At 42.5% G+C, this 10,305-nt stretch overlaps 1 non-coding gene across 1 annotated transcript; it reads left to right on the forward strand.

Moving 5' to 3' along the window:
• TRNAA-UGC (transfer RNA alanine (anticodon UGC)) lies at positions 1-72 on the forward strand. The gene has a single exon. It is a non-coding gene; the product is annotated as a tRNA-Ala (tRNA).
• The last annotated feature ends 10,233 nt before the right edge of the window (positions 73-10,305 follow it).

Raw genomic sequence — 10,305 nt, forward strand, 5'->3', positions numbered from 1 at the left:
GGGGATGTAGCTCAGTGGGAGAGCGCTTGCTTTGCATGTAAGAGGCCCTGGGTTCAAGCCCCAGCATCTCCACATACCTTTTCTCCAGACTGCCATCCACTCACAGTGGTGGAAATGGCTGTGCCCTGGGAGGAAACTTCCCTTCTTCCCCCATCTAACATGCTCTAGGTGACCCTGCCTGAGCAGGGGGGTTGGACTAGATGATCTCCAGAAGTCCCTTCCAACCTTACTGTTTATGATAGCCTACTATATTCCCGGAGTGTTCACTCCATTCATTTGGGGGCAGGTGTAGCTCAGTTGATTAGAGCATGCTGCTGCTAAGGCCAAGGTTGTGGGTTCAAACCTCGTGCTATGCTGAGGGTTAGACTAGATGACCTCCAGAGGTCCCTTCCAACCTTACCATGCTATGATAAGCCCCGGATCTCTATTAGATTATAATAGGAAATGAAATACTTTGGGAAGCATCAGTTTTCCTGAATGCAGGCCCCTTGGGCCATGTGTACCCAAGGCACCTCAGAGGCTGGCAGCATGTTACAGGATCTGCAGAAAAAATGTGCTGTCCTGGGTCAGCCTGTGGGGCTGAGGTACACCATGACAGTGCTGGCAGGCGCCTCATGCTAAGGCAGCTGAATCCTGCCCCAAGCTCATGCATGGACACTTACGTTTAGAAATCTGACTCACACAATATATCCCACCCTGCTGACTTCAGTTGAACATGGATTGGGCCAGCAAGTGAAAGATGCTTTTGCAAATATGTATTTGTCACGAATGGGATAAATGTTTGGGAGAATTCCTGAGTGCCAAATAATCTGCAGGTTTAAAAACAGAAAAAAAAGAAATGCTGCCAGTCAGTCACTGAACATGTGTAAATATGAAATTATGAATCACTGGGTATTTTTCCAAGGGTTTCCTGAGTTTCTGCATTAGAACACAGAAAACAGCAGATACTCTTTCTAATGGTGATTTGAAGGAAATCTGTCATTGTCAAGGTTAATGCTATGCTTATTCCACTTCCCTTCTTCACATTCAACATCCCTTCACTTCTTCACACTTTTTCAGATAAATGAAGACAAACTCATTCCTGTGGCTAAAATGGTTTAACATTACAGAATTATTTAGGCCCAGGATTCTCAAGGCCTATTGGCAAGTGGTAGCTGCAATAAAATGCTTGACAAGACTTTGGGTTTTTTTCCTATTTTTTCTCATTTTTAAATAACTTGAAATAAAAGTGGAAATCAAACAAAACAGTTGTTTAGGAAGTTGTTACTGTTTTTAATGTAAAGGAATAAAGTTCTATGATTCTATTTCATTATTTCTCATTTGGGTTTCTGTCCTTGAGCTTACGCTAGGCTTCTCAGTAATGGTTCTAACACAAATACTTTTACTAACTATGCTCAAACAGATCTTCTTTTTTTATCAGTCATCCCTGTGAACAAAATAAACATGCTTTGGACAGTCCAGAGACAAAATTTAATGCAACAGGAATGAATCAGTCCATTCTTGCTCCTTGTAAGGACAACTGTACAGTGAAAAACACTTTTCCTTTTGAAAATCAGGAGCAGTCCTCTGATGTTTTTAATCCAATAAGAGTAATATTCAGCCACTCTGTAAATCAGCTTACTTTTGTCAGAGTCATTCAATGATTCTAGGCTGATTTTTTTCCTGAATGTTGTCTGCAATGAGAGAAGATAACTCTTTGCCTCTAACAGTTTCAGTGTGATTCATGACTGTAAAGAAAAAAAAAAAAAAAAAAAAAAAAAAAAAAAAAAAAGAAGAAGAAGACAAGCAAAAACATGCATACAACAACCAATACATCCTTCTGGTGAAAACCTGCTTGTCAGTATTTTATTGATCTTCTCTAGTAGGATCTGCCCTGCTATTCTGCACATGGGGTGCTGTGAAGGAAATGTAACATGATGGATATGTTATTTTATGTTGACATTGGAGCTGACATTCGCTCCAAATACCAGCATATGCAGATTGCTTAGTAATTTTGGAGTTGATATTGCTCTCAATTACCTTTTAATTCAAGGTCAGTTTTGCACTCCTGGTATCGTACCTGGTGGAAGGAAAGGTAAGTGCTCTTCTCTGCAGCCACCATCCATATGCCTCTTCATATTGAGTATCAGACTGCCAGATGAGATGGTGCTTATACTCTTTCCCATTTTGTTTTTCTCTAAATCCCATATTCTGCTGCATTTTCTCTGTGTGAGACTGGAGAGCCATCATCCCACATCCTCCCCAGAATACAAAGCCCTCCTAGTGCATGACCCCACTGCTTGGCCAAATGCTGAGTCCTTTTCTTCTGCACTCAGAGCTTGTTCTGCATGACAGTGCTTGTGCCTTAACAAGTCTTTTGTGTAGCAAGTTCTGCACTAAGATTTGCTGTGGATCTCCCATCGAGGTCAATGGATGTGGTAAGCACGTCTGTATAGTTCAGTGCTGCTTTACAGTAAGTGCAAAGAAAGCAAAGTGTTCAGATGTGATAAATGTGTCACTCTTTTGTGGAGGCTGGATATCACAGCTACTGTAGTTCACTGGCTCTTCAGTGGGAAGAAAGAGTGCACAGCTTGCCTTCCCTCCAGCCCTCCTCCTGGTCTCATCCTCCCAGGACTCCGACGGAGATACTGTGTGACTGTCACAAATGTCATTATTCCTTTTCCCAAATCAAACCAGATCCACTGGTGGGTTTGAAGTTACAGATATCACCTGAGGCCATAGAGTTTATTTCAGCTTCAGCTAAGCTGAAAATCCAGCTTCAGCTTCTTTTATCTGTAAGCATGTACGTCCATGGGCTTCAGTGAGAGCTGTGTCTGTGAGTAGATCTACCTGCAGTTTTTCAAACTTTCAAATGAAATTGGACTTGCTTTGGCCCCAAACACAATTTAATTGCATTTAAGAGTTAGAAGGGTGTGTTTATCTCTCCCGCCTTTTTTTTTTTTTTTTTTTTTTTTTTTTTTTTTTTTTGTTACTGAGTGCTTTTCTGTTGCTTTGTATCCACACATCTAGGAATTTTTTCCTTTATTTTGATCTGGTGCCTATCATCTTCATTGCACTGAACATGGACTGTACCCTTAAACACTTTTTTTAAGCTTTAATAAGCTTTTTTTTTAATAAGCTTTTTGTTACAAAGTATCTCTGGCTTTGCTTGCTATCTCAGTCAGAAGCAGCTCATTAAAATATCTCTGCAACTGGAAAAATAATATGTGCAAAAAAGTTATTTGGATTTTGGGGAATTATTGCTGCCATTACACTGCATGTTTCAATGACAGCATTTCTGCCTTCAGATGTAAATGTCTGTGCAAATGCTGCTTTTAAATTAAACTGTAGTACAATTCGTTGAAGTTTAGCCAAAGAATGTCTTTGAATGGAAGCACTTAAACGACACATTAGGATTTAGTTACAGACTTTGCATTTGTTTTCTCAACCAAATGTAAAACAATTGTGTAGTGGGTCCGTCGGAGAGAAGATTGGATTTGGTTTTTGTTTGAGCGGCTGTGTTAACGATTGGTGCTCAAGCGTTTTAGATTTCAATCTTAAATTAGCAATTTAAAGACAACAAAGCATGATTTTCATGCTTGTCAGCCCTGATTAATGTAACATTAACCCCTGGAGAACAGCACGTTGCTGCAGCACTTTATTTCCAGTTGCAGGAGACCAGCCCTGGGAAACAATGGAAGGCTGTTTCGGCCTTTTTTTTCTTTCTTTCTTCTTTTTTTTTCTTCTTTGAACTTGAATTGTAAACATACCTTTATCTACTGCTGCTATCACTTGTAGTTATTATGGGTCTTGTGGTTGCTATTTTCCAAGGCATGTGATAAGGAGAGATTTCCTAAATTCCACCTGTAACAAGTTAATGCAATTTCATTGCTTCCTACAGATTACGGCCGCTGATTTTGCTGCTCATGTGTTGATCCGAAGGAGCTCTGGTTTACTGCATTCTCATTGGATCTTTCCAGGGAAAACTGCTTGGAGCACGCACAGGAAATTTATACACGTCTCCCCTGCTGAGTAAATTACAGAGAGAGGAAGGAAAAACAGAATGTGCAAGTGGCACATAAAATAATAACTGTAATGTCACTGTAAAAATGTTTGCTTTTTGATAGCCAACTGTGAAATTAAATTTTCCTGTCGTTTTCCCAACTGTTGAACAGTAGTTTGCTTGGTCCCCGTTCGTTATGCCCAGTTTAGAGTTGGCGAGATGGGTGCGTGAGGAGGACGGCACAGCTGCATTTGTCATGTGCTGTGGATTATGGCATGAATGGGAACCCGCCACTTCCCTTTGTCCCTTGCTTGGGCAGGGCCAGACAGAAAGTCTAGATTAGATAGTGCGAGATGTGCCATTGGCATAGACGTTGTCACCCTGAACAGGCTGGTTGTCACCCTGAACAGGCTGTTACAAACCTAGAGCTCCATCTGCGGTGGCTCCTCCAGGTTCTGGAGAGGAAAGAGCTCTGCAGGCATGTCTAAATCATGACTTCAAGTTTGGAAAAAGCAGCTGCATAGGTGGTGGGGGGGGAAGCCCTGGAAAGTTTTAGCTTTCCAAATTGCTGCAATTAGATTAACAGTTTTGTATACAGACTTTGTATGTCTTCCAAATAGTTCAAATATGTCTTCTGGTGGCTGCAATATCTCACCCAGCAATCCCTCTGCTGAAGAAGCAAAGACCATAAAATCTCAGCTGGGTTATGGAAAAATGAGTTCTCTTCCATCCCAGCTGTTTGTATTGACTTGTGTGTTTTCAAGAGTTAGTCCCTAAACATTGTCAGTGGAAAGCCAACAACTGCCTCACCTGAGACCAACAAGCAAGACGCTGATGAAGATGAAGAAATATCTACAAGACAATGTGCATTTTTTGTGCTTGCTGGATTTCAACTGAATCCAGTGGGAGTTTGAAGAACTACAAGGATCCCAGAACTGATCTTTAAGGATGATTTATGCTTCATATCTTTATTTGGAAACATTCAGGTATTTTTATGTAGAATGGTTGCACGCTTATATACACACGCATGTGTGTATATTTAAGATGGTATGTAATCTATACAACGGATCATTATCATTTTTTATTTTTATCAGAACAACAGTTAAGAGCTCCAGATATTGGCCATGCATCTTCTGTGTGACCTGTCTGAGACCCCGTGTGGGCTGTACACCAGGAGTGGGCAACCAGCAGCAGAGCCTGGGGGAGGATGCCCCGAGGGGAGCACCTCCCCCGAGGATCTCTCATCCAGGCTCCTCCAAAGACACTGGCAAGGCCCATGAGAACTGCATATTCCCAGATGCTATTGGCTCAGCTTCTCCCCTTTCCATTTTGCCTTACCACCTTCAAGGTGTTGGCGTATCCCTGCCAAGAGTGGGCAGCTGGCTCCCTACAGGAATTTGTGGGGCGAGTGAGGAGCCACCGAGCAGCACTGCAGAAGTGTAAAAAGAGGGCAAAGAAGGAACCAGAGAAATTAAATCTCACACAAAATGCATGCAATGGGACAGACCAAAAGCAGCATCCTGCTCTATTAGACATTGTACAGATATGTAGAAAGAGGAAATTTCTACAGTGAAGAGGCTGCATTTTAAATTGGTGATATGGACACAAGAGATAGGAGAGGAAATGTATACTATTAATTTATTTTATTTGTCATGCTCCCTGGGCTGCTTCACCTGCATGGGGCTAAGCACTAGTAAAATTTTCTGGGTTGAAATTGACTTTCCAAAACTTGAAGTGCCTTTCAGAAAGCTCTCATAAAAACAAACAAACAAACAAAAAAAACCCAAAAAACAAATAAAAAATAAAAAAAAAGGAGAGAGAGAGAAAAGAAAAAAAGGAAAATAATGTTTCCAGCAATCTACTGGGAAGCTAATTATGTTTTCTCTATACAGAAGAACTTCCCTCTCCATATAAACCTGGTTTGGATGGCATGTTATATGAGGCAATGCCTTCTCAGGCTGCTTCCGTGCTGGGCCAGAGGAGTGGGAATGAAGCTGGGGATCCGACGCAGAAGGCATTCAGCAGGCTTCAGCCCATTGGCTCAAGGGAGCCCTGGCTGGCAATATGTTGGGAAGGGGGAAATAAAGGTGTGGACATTGCCAGAGCAGGAAAGCAGCTTGAAGGAGAAGGAATTTTAAGACTTGTCCCAGCAAGTCTTAAAGCCCAAGTAGTGGAACTGGCGGAGCAGTGACAGCCCGTGGCAGCCAACTCCACTAACTCCACAAGGTTCTCCTCTGTTCTCAGGGCTTTCTCAGGAACCTCTGTTGCAAAGACTACATCTGGGGCATAGAAAAGCAGAAAGCAGCTTTCCAAGAGTGGGATTCAGCCACACAGAAGGGAGGTATTTTTTCTGGCAACACTTTTCTCTGCCTTCCTAATTTTGACTTTGACAGGACTTGGGGACCATGTACATACACTGCACCTTTCTGGCTAGAGCCAGGAATGGGTATGATCCTTCACCTGGGTTCGAATGCCCCCATCACTGGAAGCAGAACACCTGTAGCTAAATGCAGTATTTCTGGTCTTAAGAAGGCAACCCCAGCACAACCATCTAGAAATCCCACCTGCCTTGCAGTGTACAACGTGAGACTTTCTGCAAAGCAGCCCACATCCACCTGGTCAGTCCAGTACCAAAATCACTGTAAAGATAGGTGAGACATGTATCTGCGAGCTGGTCATTTGCTAATGCACTGAAAAGGCTGTCAGGACCCTTCAGTGAGACATTCCCTCGCCAGTCTGGAAGGGACCTGGTAGGAGTTAATGGTGCTTGGAGCAGTGTTTATAATTCTTCCAAAATATCCTTCAGATGGTGCAATGGGCATCCTTGACCTCCATGCTGTGAAGTCCAGTCACTCTCTGGTCTCAGCTCATGAAACCTGTCCTTTGTAGGAATGTAGGAAGGGATTATAATCCTCCTTCCACTCTCTTGCCCGTGCATAAACACATATACACTCTTCTACTTACATCTACTTTCTCTACCCTTTAAATACATACCTGAAGCTATTTGAAGATTATTTTAAAACACTAACACTAGAGTATTTTATATCTATATTTCACTTCTAATAAACTGTTTAGAAGTTTCCCTCTCCTCCACCATCTGTTGTTCACAGGGAAAACATAAAATATTCACCTAACCTAGGATTTTGACAATTTCTGGTTATACAATGATGGCATTTGGCACAGTTTATTTTGTAGTCACTCAGTGGTACGGCTGAGAAGTTTTATAAAAGCTGCAATTACAAAACAAATGAGAAACTCTGGTTTACAAAAAGGTGGTAGTGGTATAACTTTCATGGACCTACTGCCACAATACTCAAGCACCAAAGCCTGTTGCAGACTGTTGTACTGTTTGTAGGCAGCAGCTGTGAGGTCTGAGATGTCACTTTAAGAAAAACCAGTTGAAAACTCGTTTCTGAAAATGTTTTACCTAATACAGGTACATCTACCTCTGCAGATTACTAGAACTTAAAGCAAGTCAAGAAAATGTCTTTCCTATTTGCTCACTTTAAACTTTCAACAATACGTTCAATATAATGAGATTCATTGCTCGTTTCCTCTCTTTAGTTGTTTAGCTTTTTGGTGCTTCATTGTATGAGTGAGTCTTTCATGTGATAAAAGTGAGAAAATAATGCAATAAAATGAGAGGAAAAGATTGTGAAACCACAGAAGGTGGCAAAGTGCATCCAGCAGGCAAGACCTTTGAAATCACTTTGATTTTTTTTAAAACTGGCTAGATTTCAAAGTGATTTTTTCTTTCTGACTTCCCAGGCTTTTCACGAAACTATTTTTTTGATAGATTTCTCCATGAAGCATACACTGATGGGGAAATAAAGTACTAAATTAATCCTCCTATGCCCTCATGAGCACTCTTGGCAAACATCTCTCTGCTTGAGATTTAAATGTATATTCTCTGAGAAGGAAAGCATATACAGCATATGCATTTGATTTTGTCATTGCTGTCATCCAGAGATCCCCAAATCACAGGTTAATTCAGTTGGAAGGGACCTCAGGAGATCTGCGGTCCAACCTCCTGCTCGAAGCAGGGTCAGCTCTGCTATCGCACCAGGCCGTTTAGGGCCTTGGCCAGTTGGATCTCAAAATTCTCCAAGGATGGAGACTGTTGAACCCCTCTGGGCCCTTGTCCCATTGCTAGACTGTCCCTATAACAGGGGAAAAGTTTCTTCTTATATTCAATCATAACCTTTCATATTTCAGCCTATGTCTGTTGAGTCTTGTCTTCCCACCACACACTGCTGTGAAGAGCCTGGCTCTCTCTCCTTGACACCCTCGTAGGCACTGGAGGGTTGCTGGTGGGTCCCCCCGAAGCTGTCTGTGCTCCAGGCTAGAGCAGCCCCGGTCCGTCAGTCTCTCCTCATGGAGCAGAGCTACCTGAGACTAATCAACGGGAGCTGATCAGGTGAGGTGAGGCGAGTCTTGTGTTCTCTGGTTGTCCTCACTGCCAGCCAGGGCCAGCAAGGGCTCAGCTACTGTGCCCAGTTCTGGGCACTGTAATGTCAGAAATATGGTGGGTGGGCTGAAAGAGTAAGAAAAACATTCGATCTGTTAGGAAAGGCTGAAGGAAAGGGATTCATTCACCCTAGAAATGAGTGGAGTGCATGTAGAGCAGGAGTGTGAGGAAAGGGTAGCAGAAGTCTTCTCATAGGCAAAGGTTTGTTATATAGCCAGTGGCAGTCACTGATACCCACTGGGAGCAGGAAAAAAAATTACACATTTTTCAACGTAGGTGGTGTAGGTTGGATATAGGGAAAAAACTTTCAAATGGACAAGCAGTCACGTGGTGCATGGTACTAACCAGCCTAGTCATGGACTTGCTGTCACTGACTTTTTTTAAAAAATAAATTAGATATTAATATATCAGAGCAGACCTGGTAATGATTTACTCCTATCTCTGAGCAGGATTTCCTTATAGTCCTACTGCTCTCCAATTCGCTGTAGGAGCACTAGGAGTCAGGAGTCTGGATATGGTTCTTGCCTCTGCTAGTAACTTATCTCCCCACTATAAAGGCCCCCTGTCTACAACGTCTACTCTACAACTGAGTTTTCTTCTGTGCAAGACGGGATCCTGCTCATGTAACCTAATGTTGCAGACTTGATGGTGGGATTTGGAGGTTGGAGACTCAGAAAAGGAGACAAGACTGTGCTACTTTTACACTGCAGGAGCTAAATCTTAACGAAATAGATGTATTTTGGGATATTAAAAAAACCCTATTTTTCTAAAAGTTAAACCAGGAGATAGAGAAATAGCTCTTATACTACTAGGCTTGAAGTACTCTTGTTTAATGCATTTCTTCTGTACCGTTGCAATCTTCTCAGACTCCAGCAACATATACTGGAGGCCTCTGTAGAAGTCGGTTTATAATTTGGATTACTGGCAAAGCCAGCCTGATGGTGATCAGATTTGCTGTGCTGTGTTGAATAATCAGTGCTTGCTCTTTGGTGCTACAGCCAGGACGGCAGTTATTAACCTGGAGTAGTTTTCTTGTGATTGTGCTAGCCAGGCCTGGGGCCTCTTTGTGCTGTGACCGTAGGACGAAGAAGTGGTCCCTCCACTGAGACACCTACAAGCTAAATGAAAAGTAAGAAATGAAACATCAGCACAGATGTACTACAGATGTCTAGTACAAAGAAAGAAAGAGAAAATTATGCTGCTCTTGCAACCCAACTAGGCTTGTAGAGGCAACGTAATTCCTTGAGTGAGGCAGCAGCAGCCTCTCTCAAGCAGCAGGAGAAAGGAAATTATTTGTAGTGTTTGCCATAGCAATGCCACAGGCATTTCCTGCTCTAATTATAGACAGTGTGGTATCTTGGGCATGATACTGGGAGCACCACACAGCCTTGCCAGTCTGCTCCCACACAGTGAGTTGCAGTGCACAGGCTGTAAATGGTGTGGCAACTGGTGCTGAGCGCTGGGGCTTTCCAGTAGTGACCACTGTAGCTTTTTGTGGTCGGAAGGATGATAACCACAATGAAGAGCTTCAAAACAAGATCATTTAAAGTGAAGCATAAACTATCAGGAGTTTCTGGGCATTAGCGAAGACCTCCAGGTCCTTCAATGGGAAACAAGGGTGTCACTGCTGCTGGACGGTGGGTGCGACTTCTTAGAAAGTGTCTGCGGTTAGCAGGACTATTTTTAAAAATGAATGTGATCATTCCTTTTGTTTTGTTTTGTTTTGCATACCATTTTGTTTAACACTAACTACCGTTATGAAATTCTGACTTTGTTTCTTTGGGTATAAACTGACCCCTATGGGTCCGCAACTGCAGCTACGGCTCCAGGTTACTGGCAAAAATGTCAGGGCAAG

Source organism: Rhea pennata, chromosome 1 (assembly GCF_028389875.1).
Source record: "Rhea pennata isolate bPtePen1 chromosome 1, bPtePen1.pri, whole genome shotgun sequence".
In the NCBI taxonomy this organism is placed as follows: Eukaryota; Metazoa; Chordata; class Aves; order Rheiformes; family Rheidae; genus Rhea; species Rhea pennata.